Source organism: Uloborus diversus, chromosome 1 (genome assembly GCF_026930045.1).
Source record: "Uloborus diversus isolate 005 chromosome 1, Udiv.v.3.1, whole genome shotgun sequence".
Lineage (NCBI taxonomy): Eukaryota > Metazoa > Arthropoda > Arachnida > Araneae > Uloboridae > Uloborus > Uloborus diversus.
This window is the reverse complement of record NC_072731.1, coordinates 18,669,602-18,692,162: the sequence shown is the minus strand read 5'-3', so window position 1 is coordinate 18,692,162 and position 22,561 is coordinate 18,669,602.

Here is a 22,561-nt window from a genome sequence, read left to right as displayed (position 1 = left end):
TTAAAAGAAGGAATTTCGTTTTTGTGCAATACACTGTTAAAAAAAATGTTTGATTGTCACAGTGATAAGTTTTTGCTTTGTTTTTATGAAACTTTTACGAAAAATTGTCTGTATTCGGCTCAAAAGTTTGGTTTCCCCGTCACTTCGTCGTAAACTTTTAATTTTTAAATACATACTTTTTTTTTCTCATCAGTGCTCCAAAAGCAAAAAGATGAATATTATTTTGTTTCCAATGCATTGTAAGAAAATAACATTAGGATTAAACCTAAGCTAAATTTGCAAACGATATGTAAAAAATGTAGTCGAAACAAAATATGAAATAAAATAAATAGAATAATTCTGTTTTTTTTTTTTTTCATTTTACATTTTATTTTGTTGTTGTTGCTGAGACGAGCTTTATTGTTATAGAAAAGCTCATAATTTTTTTCTCTTATAGAATACGTTTTGTTCTTAGTAAAGAGAGTTGATGAAGTTTTTTCGTGTTGTGCATAACAGTTTTAAACTGAGGTATGTAAAATAATTAAGTTTTATCGTTTCTAACCACTCTTATTTTTAAATCAGTGGGTCTTTGTATGTTCTGGTAGCCAGTTTTAATTTGTATTAGGTTCAATCTAAAAAGAAACCAGGTCAGTGCGTCTAACTTCACATTAGACGTTAGATGATGCCACGTAACTGCATGTGTGGAGACACCACATATTGGTAGAGAGATTGACGCATGCGCAACGTTTCATGTTGCACAGTGACAGTGTGGTTTAACGCAGAAGAGAAAGTGGTCACACAAGTCATCGTCCACTACGGTACAGGTCCCTTTTTGACCACAACCCACTCAAGGGGAGGGGACCCACTCCCTGGGCCCACTGCTTGTCGAGTTAATGAAACGAGGAACACCACCATCAATGACCAACGTTATCAAGCCACTTTACAAAGTCTTAGAGCCATTAAGTCGAAACGGCCAGGCATGTTGTCCAAAGGTGTCCACATACGACCAATACAGTGAGGACAACATTGCAGTAGTTTCGGTGGAAAACGCTGGAGCTAGAACATCCTTCGTGCTCCCTTTCACCGTGCAGACACTGTGTGACTGTGTGACTTTCACTGTGTGACTTGTCACTGTGTGACTTTCATGTTTTTGGACCTCTAAAACAAGCTAATCGCAGACGATACACCGGATATCGCGGATATCACAATGGACGACGAAGTGTGTGACTGGGTTCAGTCCTGGATCCGATAGTAACCTACTAGCTTTTTCAAAGATGGAATTGACTGCCTAGTGTTGCAATGGGATAAATGTGCCAACAGTTTTGGCGATTATTTTTGAACTAGTAAAATCGTAACCGTTACTTTATGCTAGTGACCACGTTTCATTTGAATGCCTCTTATATGTTCTATTGAGCCGAAATTTCAGCCATTTTAAAATTTGCACCTTATGACTTTGTTTCGATATAACACGGTACACATTCCTTGATTTACATTATTTCAAGGTCTAGTATAACACGGTTTCGATATAACACGGAACATGGTTTCGATATAACACGGAACGTGGTTTCGATATAACACGGAACATGGTTTCGATACAACACGGTACACCATTGACATGATTTATGATATGTACATGATTTATTAGGTTAAAAAATAAGTAAAAAAAAACATTTGTAAAAAGACTCGTATGACACGGTTTCGATATCTCACGGAACGGATTAACCGTGCTATACAAGGGATACCTGTATACCTTATCAATTAGTTTCTCCAGAGTTTTCAGTCGGTTACTGAAAACTCTGGAAATATGGATAAATGGAATGGATATATGGATATATGGAATGGAAAAATGATAAAATGTTTTCTGTTTTAGATGGAATATTTCTGAAATTTTAACACTAGCGCAGACTTATTAACTTGTCAATGTAACTCATACAAATGATTTTTTTATATGTTAAGAGTGCGTAAAATATTTAATAAAAGAGTTCTAAATATGTTTTAAGATTAGTATTTATTTTGCTCAACTAACCGTTCATCGATATATTTACTCATAATCTCATCCAAAATTCATAAAAATAGTCTTCTTATTCGAGCACCCAAAGTAGAATCCTGCCTTAACATTCAAATATCGAAGATGTATTAGATAGTAAAAGGATACGCATTTTGCCATTTGTGTTCACTAAAGAAAAGTGACAGTCGAAGGATTTTTCACTTTAAAATGATTCTTCAATGAAATATTGGTCCAAGGTGTGTAGCTTATGCTTGAAGAGATCATCAAATAACCATTAAGGAGCTTCTTTTCTTTCCAGAGTAAAAATTTGATTGAATTTCTAACTTCTCAGAAAAATCTTTCCGCATAACTGAGAAACGCGTGGGTGACTTAAATTGTTCATCGTTGTCCGTTTTAAAAACATTCTCAGTGAAAGCTTGCTTGTTTTTGAAACAAGTCATCAAATTGTTTATACCTTAAATTAAGTATATTCTTTTTTTGGGGGGGGGGCTGTTAAATTTTTTTTGGGCAGAAACGTTAAATGAGAAATCTAGCAATATTAAGCACAGTTTGAACAAATATTTCAGACATGTGTTTTAGAGTTACAAGCAACCCCTTTTTCAGTGCATGAAGTTTTGTTCTTTAGATTAATGTTAGGTTCAGTTGGATTTCTCACAATCCTAAGCTGACAACTTTATGTATCGATAAAAAGACTTCTTGAATCTACAAAACACGTGCTTTTTATAGACATATTTTTTGTTATTCTTTTACAGTTCTTTGCTTTTGAAAATCGAAAATGGAAACTTTATAAGTTCTGGTCTGTTATGTCATTATAACAGATTAAGTGTTATGTTATTTTCCAGTTTAAACATTGAAATCTAACGGTGGAGTTATGATAAAAGCTTCTAATTCTTGGGTAACTAAGAATCGCGAGGGATCGTTCGCAAATAAGCTGTTTTTATCATGAATCGCACTGAACGATTGCAAGCAAATTTAACAAACCTGCGAACGATTCCTCACGGTACGTCGCCTACCCAAGAACTGTTGAAATTCGGCTCATTAGATCGCTGATAACTTTCTGAATTTTCAAGATATTTAACTGGATTTTTTTTATAAGTTGAAGAAGTTAGTTGGGTTTTAGATTATGAAAGTTTAAAATCGCTATCTTTTGCGCATGCGCAGTGCAAAATAAATTGCTTTAAATATCCATATTCTATCAAATTTTCAACATTTTAAATTTACATTTTAGTATTATGCTTCTCTTGAATGCTGTCAAGTTTTTTGAAAGTTTCGTAAGCTTTGATGAAAAAATTTGAGTGTTACGATTCAAAAACCTTCAAATAAAATTTGTAGTTATGGAAGAAATTCTTACATTTTCGTGAATATCAGTAATAACTTCTCAAAATTATTAAAAATGATTTTTACATATTAAGCTAACTAATTTCTGAAATTTACAACTTATTCTCATGTACTTATGATGAATGATGACCAAAAAAACATGTTTGCTTTCCTCAATTTGTTACTCTCCCCCGAAATGCAAGGGTAATATAATTTTTATTGCAAAATGACAGCTGAAGCATACTTTTTATGTGACAAAAGATTAAAAACAATTGGTGTTTTATTTCTTGAGAAATCCTTATGAGAGTGGATTTTTGAGTGTCCCAATACTTTTGATCATATAGTGTATTTCATTCAACAATATATGCATAATATTCAACAGTATAGTAATGCATATTTCAGTTTTAGCGCCAAGCGCCTTTCCTATAACCTTACCCTCTCGAATCTGCACTATTCCTATTCCATGCCGAACCTTTCCATAGATCAGGCCCCAGTAACTGTTAAAAACATTTTTTTTTTCTGAATTAAAAAAAATCTATTATATTTTATTTTAAGCACAAGAATGTTTGTAATCACTTTGGTTTTGATTTAAAAAAAAAAAAAAAAACTTTTCAACCATATAGATTCATTACTTCACAGTTCTTGCCAATTAGTGGCATTGATAGCACTTTAGATAACCAGTAATTGACCCTCCCCCCCTTAATCCCAGCACAAATGGTTGGTTATTAAATGCAATTTTCTTTTATTTACTTTGAACACTATTTAACTTCGAGAAATGCATGTAAACATTTCATCTCATGACAATTGTGTTATTTTCGAAATTTAAAAGGATTCTTTTCTGACATCACCATTCACTGGTGTACCATTCACTGTTGCCATCAGCGCAGGGCGCAATATTTTGGCAATAGATAAACATAAAATATTATACCGCAAAAATACTAATGAATTTCATGTCTGCTTTAGAAAAGCCTTCATTCAGAATTCTCATTATGATTGCTATTAATATTACTGTTTAACAACCTTTTTTTTAAAACAATGCGTAAGCATTCAACTCGCCAATGGAGAAGCGCGCCAAAGTACATGACTTCTGACGTCAGGAAGACCACGCCTTATTTCCAAAATCGGACATTAAAGAAATTAAATAAAAAAAATAATTATTGGGAAAATAAAAGTTTTTTCTGGCTCCATGTTATTTATTTATTTATTTATTTATTTATTTATTTATTTTGTTTATTCTATCAATTTCGGTGACAAAAAGTGGTACTTTTTACTGAAGGAAACAACCCCATTCCCATTAGTAAGAAAAGTGACTATCTTGAAGTTTTCGAGATGCCTTTGCATCTGTGCGGGAGAAATGCAGCAGAACACTATTTTCAATTATTAAACTAAAAGATACCCCCTTTTTTAAACAATTTTTACTAAAAACTTTTAGAGAATTATATCGGGGAAGCAAAATCCTTACAAAACCTTTGCTGATATAATAAATTCAGTTACAATTATTGTATCTATTAGCAAATAGAAAATGGCATCAAATTAAATTTTGGATGATTGAACTTTTTCCGATATTGTCCGTGAAAGAAGTAAAGTTCTATCAACATTATGCTAAAAAAGCTTTTTAGCCACTTATTTGGGTCTTAGTTTTTGTCTTAAATTAGGAATGAAAAAGTATTACAGATTCGAACACTTCTCAAAACTGATAAACTTGTTTTTGAATTAATCTCTAAACCTTTACAATGCTAAACGGAACAAACTGAAATAATGTTCAGCGAAATCCACCGAGTAGTTCTCGATTTTTTGAGCTTTCAAGCACACAGGCGCTTTTAGGAATTTTCATTTTGAAGAATATGAATTCTCGTGAAAAAAGGATTTGGGTGGAAAAGGATTTCATCAATAATATATCTTTAGAATTTCTTTTCAAAACTAATAATGGATACTGTTGGTTTCTGAAAACTGAAATGTATAAAGTTTGAGAAAGGTATTTAGTTAAATATATCATGAGATTTTCTTGGAATGTCTCGAAAGATACAGCCATAGAGAGAAAAAAAAAAGACTCTTAATTAGTCGGCTATTCGACTACTATACATGCTAAGAAAGACAGATAGGTGCTATCTGATTTGGATTAAAAGCTTCTCTAAGTCTACTCAAATGAAATTTTGATAAGGGACCATGTACAAAGTTCACCAACTCTGAATTTCATTCCGACGAGTACATATTAGCTAAAAACTATTCCGAGACCGCCACCACATTTAAAACGCTTTCTTCAGGTTCAAAGTTTACTGATCAATTGATTCGAGTTTACTAAATACAATTAATTTTTTTAAATGAAATAACTGAAGCTACTCAGTATGATACATTTACATTAAGCAATGAATTGACAATTTTCGGAATTTGTTAAAAAAAATGCGGTTACAGATTTTAAAATAATAAAAAAGCTTAAATATTCTAGCATTTTGCTTAAAACTTAGTTGGAAGCATAATTACCACCACACACTAGCGCAAGTAGAATTTACCTTCTGTAGAGGGTTTAAAAAGTCATTATATGCATACAGTTTTGAACTTTTACCTTTAGTAGCATATTAATCATATGTTTTCCATTCGAACGAAGTATTCTACTTTCAGAATGTGCCGTAGTACTTTCCCTCAAGACAAGTTATAGGTGTGTAGACATGTCCTTTTAAATATAAAACGATAAAATGTTCAGCTTCCTAAGTTAGGAACTCCCCACCCTAACTTGGGACACTTATTATTTTGATCTTTCTTTCATGTATTCAGCAATAGATAATAGTCTGGGACACCAACTATCATTTTAAAGAAGTTTATTTCACAACCCAATAAATAAAAAAAATATCATTAGATAGAAATAATATAATCTTGTAAACTTTTAATGCTTTCTGAATGCACACTTGCCCCTGAAAACATTGAATGTCTCTCCAGTCTTCTTAATTCTTTTGAATGAATGTAATATTTCTGCTTTCCCTCTATATTTCGAAGCAAAAAAGCAATTGGTGAACCCAAATAATTATTTAACACCTTATTTTTAGCTTTCCATGTTCCTAATTTCACATCTTTTCACATTCATTTTCATTCCTTCATAATACGTCAAATTCACTGCAAATAAATTAATCTCATCTATACTTTGAGACTTATTTTCATTAGTAGAACTAATATATGTGTCATTCCAAGTCCAGGATTTTTTGAAAATGTCATCCACCATCTCCGATTTTGTTCAAATTTGGTGTACTTGTAGATTTTTTGATGCTGATTTTGAAAAAATATATTTTTTTTTTGAGATTTATGAAGAGTTTGAAAAGTTACGAGCCTTTAAATATATCCCAAGATGATTTTTTGCCACCATTTTGATTGGCACAAATACGTGTATAAATGGCCATAATTCATTAACAAATTATCACAGGGCTTTTAATTTTATTTGATTTTGTTCAGTACAATGTATACATGAGTTTGAATTGGGCTTAAATTGTATAACTCATTTAAATATTTTTCTTTTAGGGTTTACTTTTAATTTTTGCCTCGAAAACGAAGAAACTTTGACAGAAATTTACTTAAAGTATACACCCTTCGATTTCTTTCAAATTTTGTACACATGTACCTTTTAGCGTGATAAAACATATGGTAAAAAAATCTCGGTAGGAGATTCACAAGCAGTCGTTAAAAACAATTTTTTTTTTTAATTTTCTGTCATAAAAATTAAACTCTTTTCCAAAATAAAGTTTATTATACTGCGGTTTCCCTAAAATGAAAGCCAACACGTGTAAAAGAAGCCACAACATGAGAATTTAGGTGTGTACAAAATAAATACAGACATCACTATAGGATAAGATTATCTGTCAGTAAAGGTATTTACACACTATTTTGACTTACAGTATACACCGAAAACATTAAATTTTAATCCGAAACTATTACAAGTATGTTACAAAATATCTATGAATAATCAAATAAATAAACTACAAATGAATGAAACTACATGAAATATTACTCCATGTGTTTGGAGTTACTTCTGCTGATGTATTTGCAATTCGATAAGGGTAAACGTCGATGAGTGTTGCATAAGTTCTGTTTCGTGGGAAGCGTAAGATAATAATTGCAAATATAATACTTTCTTGCACTATATATATATATATATATATATATATATATATATATATATATATATATATATATATATATATATATATATATATATATATATATATATATATATATATATATATATATATATATATATATATATATATATATATATATATATATTATAAAGTGATCAATATTTTTTCGTATTACTTTATTGTTACAAAACTTAAAAATAGTAATAGCAGATTATGTGTATTATATTAAAAAACAGCAGTAATTTATGAATTTTTGTTCTTTATAGATTAGTTTCCAAAATTAGAATTTTCAACTTTTAGAAACATATTTTATCCTCATAGTGCATACTAATATTTTAGACCTATTACCAATTCTATATGACCTGTTTTTTGTATTGATATCATCAGTACAAGGAGTAAGTAAAAGCTGTCATATTCTGGCCCAAAGAAAGAAAGTGGTGGACGATGCAGATAAGTTGTTGCATCACTTTCTTTGATGTAGATTTCTGGAATAATATTTGTTTTCTTCAGTAGAGGTCTAACACTCATTGCTCACAAGGCCTTTTTTAGTTAAACTGTATGTAAAATCTACCTTTCTTCGCAATACATAGAAATATAGTCGGACCTCCATATATCGAACTTCCACATATCGAAATTTTCTATGTATCGAAATCCCAGCAAATTTATATGTTCATTACATAGAAAAAGTGTTTCTATATATCGAATTTTTTTTCGAGACGTTTGTAGATTTTTTTTTTTTTTCACTTAAGACTTTGTCTTATGAAAAATGAAGGTTAGGGGAGAAAATTATGTTCACTAAAGGTTGCTACGAAACTCATAAGGAATCTGGGGTTGAGGGGTGTGTAGAAAGGTCGTTGTTTCGTTCTGAAGTTCTTAAATTCCCTCAAGTTTATTTCAAATCTTAGTTGTAACCAGTAACATTGTAAAATCAGTTTCAAGTTATCCCTTTTGTCTGTTGATTACCATTCCTAGTCTTTTTTGCTGCAGTAAAAGTTATTCAAGTTAAGTAGATTGATTTTTTACTTTTCTCTCGATTACATTGTCAAAACCAAAATACCCTAAAACTAATAACTAATGTTGCGGATCAAGTTGAATTGCAGAAGAATGAAGATGTATGAAGACGCAAAAATGTAATTTCTGTTATTTTTTTAATGATTAACTTTTATTCAATTCGATGCTCGTATAAATTAGAAATTGGGTTTCATACACGAAAATTAGCTTTAATTTTAATGCTTTAGGAGATTTTTAGGATTAAAAAAAAGATTGTTTCTATATATTGAAATTTCTATGTATCGAATTTTTTTCCGGCAATTTGCTACTTCGATATACGGAGGTCCGACTGTATATTATTAAAATAATCATTTAAATTAAGGAATAGATGTGATTGGGCAGAAATTAATTTTCTAGTAATAATTTAAATACTTTTGCACGGTCATCAGTCAATGTTTTCTATCGAATAATCTAAACAAAATTTGATGTAAAGAAATATCTGTCTTCTGGTGTTTTTAATCTTTCAAACTTTTTTACACATTACTAATAAATAAAAAAAATATTTTTCGAAACATTTAAAATTTTAAATAAAAAGAAAATACCAAGAAACAAACATCAAAATTTTATTACCAGGTAATAAAATGCACTGAAAGATACTTGTCCACACAAACTTCTGTTAAAGGATACAAACAACTTGCAGGAAAAAAATTAAAAAGTAACAACCTTTGCCAACTGATAATCATAACTACTTATACTTGTGTTTGGATTTATTTTGTACAACTGGTACCCGTACGGCTTTGCCCGTAATAAAAAAACTAAAAGTCTTTTGGTTCTCCTGTACATTTACAAATAATGTATGGTGAACTTTCTCGCCAATTGACTTGTGCCCATGTTACGATTCCACGTTATAATAATTTCGTAATTTACTCGTCCATCTTATGATAATTTTGTTCTTAAAATTGGAATAGAAAAAGAACCACATCGAATTTTCGAAAAATCGCTTCGAGGCGCACACCCCCATGCTACAAACTAATTTTGTGCCAAATTTCATGAAAATCGGCCGAAAGGTCTAGGCGCTATGCACGTCACAGAGATCCTGACAGACAGAGATCCGGACAGACGACAGAGGGACATTCAGCTTTATTATTAGTAAAGAAAAGATAAAGATAAAGATAGTGCAAGAAAATAATATTTGCAATTATTATCTTACACTTCACACGAAACAGAATTTATGCAACACTCATCGACGTTTACCCTTATCGAATTGCAAATACATCAGCTGAGGTGAGTACAAATACATGGAGTAATATTTCATGTAGTTTCATTCATTTGTAGTTTTTTTATTAATAAGATTATTCATAGATATTTTATTAGGCATTTATAAACATTTTTTTCCTGCGTAATAAACTCTCCTGTGCTTACATTAACCACCATAAAACCCGCAAGAAAATAATAACAACGATGCTTTAAATTGATCTGTTATTAAATAATATAATGCTACAAGATGTTATGGCAGAAAAGTCACGAGAGATAAAAAGTCAAAATATATCTCATGGTTTGTGAAAGTAATAAAATCTCGTCAAGACATTTTTTCCCTCAATATTTTTTCTAAGTGCTGAAAAAATGCCCAAAAATGAAATCCTTTATTATTTCAGATCCTATTTCAAGTTTATGTTTTAAAAAGATGCTTTGAAACTTTAATGTCAAATGTCAGCTTAACATTTTTCTATAGCAAATATAATCCTGTAAATAGACGATGGATTCATGAATTTCAGAAATCGAATCTAATGTGAAGTTATAATGTAATTTCCTGTCGCGACAGTTATGATTTCCTCATCTTTCACCTTTTACAACACCGGCAACGTTAGGTACTTAAAGGTTCGTTGAACAGATTTTCGTTTTAACGAGATTTTTCGTGGTTTTCGTCAAATGACAAGTGAAATTCGAAGCGATATTGGAGTAGGTGTCTATTCTTATTTTTTCAGACCCTTTTCTACGAATCTAAAGAAAAATAATTGATCCTGTTTACTACATAAGGTAAAAATACAAGTAGCGGATACCCGCACTAGTAGTTGACGATTATAATGTAGGAAAACTAATGTGGAAAAATTTTAAAATTGTACAAAATAAAAAAAAATTTAATTTAAATGCGTTTTAATTGTTAATGCTTACCTTTCAGTTTATTCTTAACTGATTTTTTTTTCTTTGTCATCTGTGTTTTTCTTGTGATTTTTTTTAAGTGTCTGAATAATAATAGTTGATTATACTACACTAATTTTTATCAGTGTCTTTATAATAACAGTAAGAACTATTTGTTCGGGTGTCAACTACTGGTTTCTTCACCTTAAACTCTATCTCAAAAAATAAGAAAGGTAAGCATTGCGATTGTTTAAATTCCTTTCAGCACATTTTTATCTGAGTTTTCGGGCCCTGTGTTTTTTTCATTATTTATTTTTTTTTTCTTTATAAAACTCAACTGCTATTGTAGTGTCGTCAACTATTCACGTCTATTGTTCAGGTGTCGATCGACTGCTGGTGACTTTACTTTGCACACTACCGTAAACCGGGGCTACTTGAGCCGCCAGGGGCTACTTGAACCACGGGCAAAAAGCGTTTAAAATTCGTCTTGGTCCTATAAAACTGAATGTATAGAATCAGTTGACCTTTTCCCTGACAGGCAGCTGTATTAGGCAGAGGCTGGTGCATGAAACAAAATTTCTGCTATTTCCACCCTTTTCTGATCGAGGTTATGATTGCAAGTTGTCTAAACAATTGTTTTTAGTATCTATATAGTTTTGTCATTCTTCGACGAAAACTAACCGCTGAAGAACGTGCTATCGCAGTACTAACGTGTTAAGATGCTATCGCAGTTCCGATTGCGAAAACAGTTTTTGAATGTAACTTGCCATCAGCATTCAAATGAAAAGGGCCCGACGGGCCCATCGCCATATGCAGATTTTTTTTTTTTTTTTTTTATTTATCTCAGTTCAATTTAAATATTGAAAAACGTTTCTTTAATTCTGAACATTAGACATCTATGTGTAATTCAACAAAAATTCCTTTGATTAATTTTCTCTTTTTTTTTATGTTCCGAAAAATCCAAATAAGAATTCCAAAAATAGGAAATGATTTATATAAGTGTGTCATATTAATTCCTCCTCATCATAAATAATGTTTCCAGATTTCTGTTAAAAATTTTGCTTTAGAACAAAAAAAAACTTAATTTAGAATGAATAGCTTAAAAAGCCGAATTGAATATTTTATTTAAACTCATTAATTAATTAAAAAAACTGATTATTTACCTTTTCATTCGTAAACCTTTAAATGCATTTTATATTTCGAACTTAATTAAAAATTCATTCTTTCTTAACTCCCTTTGAAATTTTGATTTATAATGATACATTTATTGAGACGGTATATAAATTTCTTTTGTAACTCATTTATTTTTATTTTTTATGTTATCTTTAGGCTTGGCATTTAAAAAACAGTTCACAAGTTCAGACTAAACATGCTTGAGTTCAAGGTTGTGTTTTTACCCTAAAGCTCTTTTCAATTACTAAAATTACTTTACTCTTGCCTTTCTTTTGTTGTAAATGATTATTTCAATCACCTACATCGGTTTTACAGTTTTTTTTTTCAAACATTTATACGTTGTAATTATACTTTGATTACATAAAACACATAAATATTTTAAATCTTTTTTCCAAATGTTTTCTCAGTTATCTTTTTATATTTCTATTTCTTAGTAATCATGATTACTTATTGATTTCACTTTGCCATGGCTCGGTTTCATATCTAGTCGCTTTGTGATTTTTAGATAGCGAGTCACATGATCCATTGCACGCTTTGGGCTAGCAATGATTCACTGCTTTATGTTATACGGAGTCTTATTACTTTTGAAGAATTTAAATACGCAAGAATCGCGAAAGAAATATAATCTGCCGATTGCTACAAGCCGAAATAATCAAAATCGTCTCGGAATACTCCATTGGTTAGTAACTATGACATGCGAGATTTTTTTCCTAGCGGTCAGATTAATGATATCACTCTAATCGTCAGATTTTAGGTTGCCATGACTAGAACATCAAGCTGAACCTGCTGTATACAGGTATAAACATCTTTGTGATTCTTAGATAACGAGTCACATGATCCATTGCATGCTTTGGGCTTAGTAGGTAGCAATGATCCACTGCTTTATGTTGTACGGAGTCTTATTGCTTTTGAAGAATTTAAATATGCAGAAATCTCGAAGGAAATATAATCTGCCGATTGCTACAAGCCGAAGTAATCAAAATCGTCTCCGAACACTCCATTGGTTAGCAGGTATGAAGTGCGAGATTTTTTTTCCTTGCGGTCAGATTAATAATCTCCCTCTAATCGTCAGATGCCTGGAACATCAAGTTGAATCTTAGGGTAGTTCAAAAAAACTTTTTTTCTGCTAGAGTTCAGGACACCCCCTATTTTTTTTACATTTACTAATAGTATCATGCTGTTAAAGTTTTAGTTTCTTACTCAAATTTTAAGAGGGTGCTCAACGACCCCTTAATTTAACATTAGCCGGAGCATAGAAAATGCCTCAAATTTAGAAACATTTAATTTCCCCAGCTGTTTTTTATAGATAATTATTTTATTGCAATGTATATGCATATTACTAGTGTATATGATAATGTGTAGCATTGCTTTTTCAGTTCAATGTATTTTGTCAACCCCCTCCCCATACTTATGAAGTGTGGGGGAGGTGGTTGAGCACCCCCTTCCAGTTGAAATAGGAGGCGAAAATTCTTCCAGTATATTGCTATCTACAAGTCTAAAAATACTGAGGGGTGTCTTGTTATCTAGAAGAAACTTTTTTCTTTTACATGTATTTTTGAACCACCCTAATGAACCTGCTGTATAAAAATCAGCAATGTGTTTCAATATACTTTTTTTTTTTTTGCATTTTCAAAAAATTGCTACGACTTGCGTCACTTCCAAAACGTTATTCTTTTGAATGGTGGAATTTTTTTATGTTCACTTCACATCATCTCTGAATATTTGACGCCCTCGAAAAATTTTTTTCTTCTTCAAATTTCTACTCCTCCAGACAGCCAACCTCCAACACGCAAATCAATGTACCTTCGGTTCGCAGAAAAGTTGGAGCATCAAAACTATCAATACTTGACACGCTCGAGTATGTCCATTGGTTGGTTTGGGTGGTTTGAAAAAATCGACTTCTTTATTTCGGAATTCGTCATTTCTTAAAAGTTGTAGTTTAGTATTCTCATTTGGAGAAAAATAATAAAAAATTCTAAGTTGAAAACTTCAGTTCGCGCATGAGGCTGAAAGTTTGAAAAAAAAATAAAGAAAAAATTAATTTGAATTTTGACATCTTGAATTCAAATTATGTTTTTCGCAATCACGAGTGTGTGTGTTTTGTGTATGTGTGCGTGTGTATGCGTGAGTGTGCGCGTGTGAGTATGTGTTTGTGTGCGCGTGTGTATGTGTGTGTAGGTGTGTGTAGGATATGGACGCAACCTAGAGACGGTTTTCGCTAAAGAAGCGGCCGGTCGACGGTGATGTTGCAGAGGGTGCTGGCGGGAAAATAAAATGATAGGACCACAAAACAGTCAAGTGAGAACAATAAGCAATCGTAATTGTTCAAAAATATGTTAAAAATTGAAACTTTCAGAAAATAATAATTTTTTTTTCCATAATTCAACAGTCATAAATTGTCAGTATATAGCGTAGTTTGAACCTAAAAATTATTTTCTAGCATTTATGCAAGATCGGGCAGGAGATTTTAGCTCAATTTAAGGCGCATGCGCAAACGAAAGATCTTATGTAAAAGCTATTAAAAAGCTTTTTAGGTTCAATTTACGCTATATACTGACAATTTATGGCTGTTGGGTAGTAAAAATATAAAAAAATAATTTTATTACTTTTTGAAAAATTCAACTTTTAGCGTATTTTTTCAAACTTTCAGCCTCATGCGCGAACTGAAGATGTCAACTTAGAATTTTTTTTGTTATTTTTCCCCAATTGAGGATACCAAGCAGCAACTTTTGAGAGGTAACGTGATTTCAAACTAAAGAAATCGATTTTTTCGAGCCACCCTAATGTCCATGTAGCTGTTTTCTTTACATTTATGAATATAAGTAGAAATTTTCTTCACAGGGAAACATTATATTACATTTTCTTCTTATAACCTAAACTGCAAAATCAAGTAGGTTCCATGTCGCTCGAGTAAATCCCCATTTAGCATCATGGGTCTCCTTACTATTAAGAAAAATGCCTTTCTGTATCCCCCAAAAGAACATACAACTTCTTCTCTTTATTTATTTATTTATTTATTTTATTGAGCAATAACAATTGCTAATTGTTTTCATTTGTCCGCCCTTGATGTCCGGTTCCTTTTTCAACCCCACCGTCCTCTGCAGGCGCGACTCCTCCCGGTAGACGCTGCTCCTGGTCGGTGGCGTCTATGTCCTACACACACGCACGCTCATACACACACGCGCCTTTACACACATACACATACGAAAGCGTGCATACACACAGGTCTACGCACACACGCCAGCGTGCATACACACAGGTCTACGCACACACACAAGCCTACACATACCTTGAATTCAAGGTAAATTAAAGTCATTGTCAAATGTTGGATTCTAGATGCTGTGCGCTGGCTGTGTTTTACTATTATTATTGTTATTACTATAACATCGCACGTCAAGGTATGACGGGTGAAAATTGCTTCTACATTTGAACGAAGCCATTGCCCGTTTGGGGATATTTTGATGGTTGAAAATCTAACCCTAACTGCGTTGTATTAACCCTAAACTCCAGTTGATAGCATTCATTGTTGACCACTTTTTCGTTTCTTCTTTCTCCTAAAATGAGTCTTACCAGTAAAACAGTTAAGTTACCGAATCCAGTTTAGCCTTGTCAAAATAAAGCATTTCCCCGCATGTCAAACATTAGAAAATATTATCAAATTATCACGCTATGATGGCACGAGTTTCATTGTTGGTGACGTCAGAGCATTACTCGATTAGTGAATTGGCATTTATATGCATATATGGGGATTATAATTAACACTTTCGGAAATTTTACCTTCAAATGCACAGGTTTGCTCATTAACTTTTGCCCATATTTTCACTCGACGTTAAATCCCGGTTATCACAAATTTGCCTTTTCAACTGCGCTTGCGCGCGGACTTAGCTGATTTCAAAATCTTGCTAAAATTAATTACAAATATTTTAAATTTGTTAATAAATTTGAGATGGCAACAGATAAAAATTAGCAATCAAAAATCATTCTCCGATTTAGTTTTTAAGCCTCGGTAAAGATTGAGTTTTGCGTCTTAATTATTAATGCATTCGGTGTCTGATTTTTCTGTCCTTTTCAGGACCAAATTTTTAACCTCAGAAGAGCGTACTAGAATTGCAGCATCACTTCTAATACAAAGACGAACCCTCAACCTAAATAAAAATGTATAATTCTAAGTTGTTTACGCCTAACGTAAAATATCCGCAAAAGACGGATTTCTGTACTAATATTCCAATTATTTTTGAAATACACAACGTGTTTTACGTTTATGTTAAATAAATATTTAAAAACCAATAAATATTGAAATGTCATTTTTCTCTTAACATTATAAAGATTATCAGTTATTCATATCCGTAGTTTCATATAATGTATCACAAAATCACTGTGAAAATACTCTAATCGCATTTATTAATTTGTTGGGACTCTCTCTCAGCCGAAAGATAAACAAGCAACACGAAATCTTAAAACAGAAAGCCTAAAAAGCTAAGTCCGCGCGCAAGCGCAGTTGAAATGGCAAATTAGTGATAACCGGGATTTAACGTCTAGTATATTTTCTTCCTTCATTTTCAATGTTATAGAGAATCCTATAAATAAAAATAAATTCAATTTTACAGGAAAGTTCACTTGAGTGCGATAATAGAGGGCATAGATAGGAATAGAAGGCGCCGAGGACAACTTGCACATGTCAGAATTAAGGTTCTAACAAAAAAAAAATGAAATCTTAAATGGAAGCTGCGTATCCCTTCCAGGAAAAAAGCTATGGTCGTTTTAGGAGAGTTCTGGAAAAAATGTATAAATTAATCCCATTCTAAGCTGGTGGCAGAGTTTAAAGCGGATCTACTGAAGCCCCTTTGCCTTGGCCTTGATTTCTTTCTTAGAACTACACCAGACATTTCTCAGATTTCAAGCTGAAGTATATAACTTTAAACCTCTATCATTTCCAGTAAGTATGTATTTTTGATACATTCCTCCTGCTCACAGAGACGAAGCAATGAACTTTTTTTGATTTGTACGGTAAACAAAACTGCTCTTGAAAGCTAACCACTTAAAGCATGGTAGTTGCGGCGATTTCAAAAGAAATTTTTTTAAAAGAGAGTGACTTTTATCCAGCTAACACTGCAAAACAATTATCAAAATGGTAATAGTCTAAGATCCCAATGCAAATTTCTACTAGTTTTAGTGAAACACATAGCCACGTTCACAAGAGGCTTTTGTATCTCTCAAACCCCTGCTGCAGCTCTGAAAAAAAAAAAAAAACGGTTGGAAAATTCACCGTTCAAAAAGACGTACTCGAAAAAGCGGTTTTTATCAAGCATGCTTAGCGCAGTAGACGAACTCGTTTCACGGAAGGGGTCATTCATTAATTACGTAAGGGTCCCGAGGGGAGGGGAGGGGTCAGAAAAAATCTCTACATACCCTCACTATGGGGGAGGGGGGGTCAAACCAAAACATACGTAATATGTTCCAAGTCGACATTTTATGTCAGAAATCGCGCGGACAAGTGGTTTGGCAGGGATCATATTTCATTTACGTCTTTAAAGCAAAAAACGTATTAGGAGGAGCTGTTTTTTTTTTTTGCAAAGAAGAAATAGTGTAAAACCTTTCGAAAGAATCACATTATGTATGGCATGTTTTATTCTTAATTAGTATCTCATCAATTACAAAAAAAAAAAAAAAAAAAAAAAAAACATCATAAAAACATTCAATCTAGATTCTAACGTTTTAGAAAATATTTCTTTACACAAAAAGGTTTAATTAAGTAATAGTGAATTTAATAATGATTACAGAGATGTAAGATTCGCGTTTTTAATATTTTGAAAAACGAAATGGAATCTTACATAAGAATGGGAGGGAGGGGGTGAAAAATCTTACGTACCCTTATATGGGAGGAGGGGGGTCAAAAATCGCCGAAATCATCCTTACGTAATTAATGAATGGCCCCAAATGCATTCCGGGTAAAAACTCCGTATTTACTCCAGAATGAAGCAGGAAGAAGAAAAAAAATTTTGAAAAAAAAAATAGAACCGACTTCAAAATTGCTCTAAAAAGTGAAAAATAATTTTATTCTTTAAACACCATCGATAATACTTTTAAACATAATTTTTGAAGTTGGCGCAAAAACGATCGATAAAACCATTCACAGCCATAACTCAACTACAAGTATAAATTTAACCACGTCCAGTTTCTTCACTACCACATGCATTACGCATTGATGACAGCATATTTGAGTAACGATATAAATGTTTCGTTCCTAAGTTTGGATGATTTTTTGATAAAAATATGAACGAAGCATGGTTACAATGGATTTCACTTTTTGTTTTTGCGCCAACTTCAAAAATTATGTTTAAAAGTATTATCGATGGTGTTTAAAGAATAAAATTATTTTTCACTTTTTAGAGCAATTTTGAAGTCGGTTCTATTTTTTTTTTTCAAAATTTTTTTATTTCATTCTTTTTAGTGTAAATGTAGATATTTCAGTAAAAGTAAGAAGTTACCTAGTAAGAAGTGCGGCTCTATATCACTATATTGCTTTAGAAAAGCCTTTATTCAAAATTATCATTACAATTACTATTAATGTTAGTTATATGGCACCAAACTTTTATAACAATGAGTTTCATATTGTCGCGTAGATGAAGATAGCGAAGACAATGTGAAAGCCAAATGAAGCGAATACTCGTTAGTCTCAACTCGAGATCTTAATTCAGAACCACGAATGAACGTTACATCTCCTTATATACAACTTGAAAAAGTGCTGGAACTTTCCAGACTTGAAAAGATACAGAAATTAATAGAACATTCGAGAAAATACGGAAAACAGTAGAAACGAAATTTTAGTAAAATTCACTTTGTCCTAGTCGGGATTTGAACCCAGGTTGCTCGTGTGGGAGACGAGAATTCTACCACTGAGCCACCGTTATCCACGGATGACAAGTGCGAACTTTGCTACAATATCATTTTAATCATTTAATAGGGAAATTTACTGTTTTTTGCCCATAACTTTTTTTCTAAAGAACAAATATGGTCAAAGAAAGTAATGGGACCTAAGTTGAGCCATCCTCTATCCATTAAAAAAAGAATCATCAAAATCGGTTCACTAGGTGAGACGCTATGAGTGGACAAACAAAAAAAAAAAAAACATACATACGGTATGAACTGATAACCGCCTCCTTTTTGAAGTCGGTTAAAAAATTCACATTCACCCGGGAAATTACCGGAATTCGATTAAAAGCAGGTTATTTCTGGGGTCGAAAGGATTCATGTAAACGCGGTTGATGTTTATACATAATTACGATTTAAAAAATATGTTTCTGCCAGATTGTCTATTAAATATGGCCGGAAGTAGGGGGAACTCATCTCCACCATTTCAGATTCTAGGTGCTTTTCTTCAGTTTTCGTTTTATATCTCAAAAAATATTTACTTGCAAGCCAAATCCTCTAACGATAAATTAAAGAGCATCAAATTACCTTTGAAGAGGTGTTTTTATTTCTTTTGTAGCTGTAAGAGGTGCGGTGATGTTTAATTTAAAAACTTTGAAACGTAAACATTAATCTGAAGCCCGAGATAAAGAGCTAAGTGATAAAAAAAACAGCTTTTATAAAGCACAAATTATCAAGAAAATACTGCATATAGCAATCTCAAGACCACAATCGAGCTTATTCATCATTGCAAAAAGCCCCTTACACAAGAAAATCGTGAGAGAGCATTGCGTCAATCATGTGGACACTGGTAATGGGTCAACGTAGAGCCGCTATATTTGTAGATAGACCAACGCATCAGCTTTTTTTTTTAGCCATTTTGGATCTAATTTTTCACTGTTGTGGAGCTAGGGTTACCACAGCAAAATTTCGTGTTTCGCCAAATTTGCCGTAAATAATATTTTATTTAATAAACAACTCACGTGTGTGTGCAGCTAATAATCGCTCGCAGTGAACACTCACCATAAGACAGCCACTCAAACATACGCTCCGATTCAATATATATATATATATATATATATATATGTATATATATATATATATATATATATATATATATATATATATATATATATATATATATATATATATATATATATATATATATATATATATATATATATATATATATATATATACAGAAATTGAAACAAACGAAAGATCAATATAAACAACGCGCAAACTGCAGCACTTAGAATTATATCAAATATTTAAGATTAAAAAAAGCAGAAAAATGTAGGTATGTAAACGAAAAAAAAGTTCTTAAATAAACATAATACTGTAAGCACAAATAAGTTGCTTCTTCGTCAGTGGAGCAGCATACCCTAAGCAGAGCCTCACAGGTTTCGGAACGTGTCGCGAGTCAGCAAGCAAAAAAGGTAATATCATTATGAAACAAAGGTTGCAACAGATACAGAACTAAAATTCGTTAAAGTTTTTAATGCAAAATTTGCTGTAAATATAGAGCAAATGTTCTTTAAAACAATTCAGAATACGATTTTAAAAATGACAAGATGATATCAATTTAAATGGAATTAACGTAAAAATAGCATCAGTTGATTAAAATGGGTTAAAGCAACTTGCTGAATCGCAACGTCCCCAGCATACCTGCAAAGCAAAAGGAGGGTAACAATTAATACACTGGTGTGCAAAAATTAAAGACGAGACGGTTTTTTCAATATAATTTTGTACAAAAGCTTTCCAAATCAACACATTTGATACCGCAAGATCCCCAATACGTAAGGACATGTGTAATGTAAGCAACACTTACTAAAAGAGAAATCAGAGGGATAAAAAGAAGCTTCATTGAAAAAGTAGCATGGAGCGCAATGCGACTGAAGACCGAAACATACCTGTGATGGGTGTCCAGCAAGGAACATCCGGCCTTTAGTAGGGGATATGATCTCCCCCGACTGCTAGACAGGTTTCACAGCGTCTGCCCACGCTGAGAATGAGGGTGTCAATGAGGGGTGTTGAGGCATTGCTGCCCATTCGTCTTGCAGAGCCAATCGAAGCTCCCGAATCATTACTGGTGGTAAGGTACGAGCTGCCATGCGTTGCCTAGAAAATCCCATGCATGCTCGATGGGATTGAGATCCGGAGATCGTGCCGGCCAATTCACCCGTTCAATATCCTTACTCTCTAAGAGCTGTTCGGCAGCTACTGTGCGATGACATGGTGCATTGTCGTCCATGAAAAGGAACTGCGAACCCATAGCGCCTCTAAAAAGACGCACATATGGAAGAAGAATCTCGTTACAATGCGGGTCCCGTTGACTGAACCTGCGTCAAAGATGTGAAGGTCTGTACGACTGCCAAGCATGATGCCTCCCCAAACGAGAACACCGCGACCTCCATACCTGTCCCTTTCAATGATGTTCGAGGGATGATTGCGGCTTCCCCGCTCTCTCCAGATGAGTATGCTATGAGAATCGCTACTCAGACTGAATCTACTCTCATCTGTAAAGAGTACTCGTCCCCATTCATTGTCTCTCCAATTCCGGTGTTCCCGGCACCACAGAGAACGCCTTCTCCGATGGGCAGGCGTTAGAGGTACACACCGTATAGGGCGTCGTGCAAACAGACCACAACCGTGCAGTCTTCTGGCCACGGTAAAATGCGATATCGGTCGTCCAGTCGCCTGTGTCGTGTGTCTAGCGATTTCTCCCGCCTGTTTCTTCTGGCCTGTAAGACAATGTACCGGTCATCTGCGGGTGTGGTTTCTCGTGGACGACCACTACTGAACCCCCGGATAGCTGTTCCTGTAGTTTGAAATTGTCTCCAAAGTCATGAAACGATGCCGTGAGCAATTCCGAACTCTGCAGCCACACTTGTCACACTGCGGCCTTCCTCCAACTTCCCAATGATTCGACCTCGGGTAAAAGCATCCAGGTGTCGTCTAACAGATTGATTATTCGCAATTTCTCGCTGAGGCAGCAACTCGGTGTGATTTTAACTGCTATACGGCGTGCAATCTCTTTGCCAAAAATACTGATCTTACACCGACAACATGCTTTATGCTACTCAGACACTCCCCCATTACGTCTGCCTGAATATCTGCGCATGTGCTGCCGTACATCACCTTACTTAATCTCCTGATTGGTCTTTCTGTCCGCTCTGCCTCTTCGTTCAGTCGATATGCTAATTTTTCGACTTCGTCCTTAATTTTTGCACACCAGTGTACATACAAAACATTTTAAAACTCATTGCTCCCACGATTTATTTTCATTCAAATTCGAATTCATCTAATTTCAGCATAGCAGAAGCATCGGGAAAAACCATCTGTCGTTCCGTAATCCAAAAATCATTAATCATCAAGCCAGTCTACACGGCACACAAAATCCAGCATCCAGCTAAAAGCATTCCATGCTCTTTGAAAAAAGTGGTTCTTGTCGATTCTTGGTTCAGTGGTAGTTCAAACTATTACGACTCAAAAAAACTTAACATTTTTATTGAAGAGTGTCTATCTACATATTTACACTGGTGATTAAACCATAAACATTTATTCTGGACATAGCGAATTACTCGCTTTTACATAGAGCTTGAGCTCGTGTTCGTAATTCAATAAGCACTTGCAGCGCTCTCTATTTTGGAATAATAAATGGGAAGGAGCGTAGAATTTAGGTTTCTCTACACACTCCCCACCTAAACTCCTCGAATTTACGTTTTCTTTGTAATCAAAATATAACAATAACAATTTTACATAACAAAAATGAATACATCAATATACAAAAAATATTTAGAGAAACAAATAATATCATATTCAAACTATTATGCTTTTCAAAAAGTAATAAATATCAAAATGAGACATAATTAGATAAATTCAAAAACCAGAAAAAAGAAATTAAAGTTCTAAACTATCA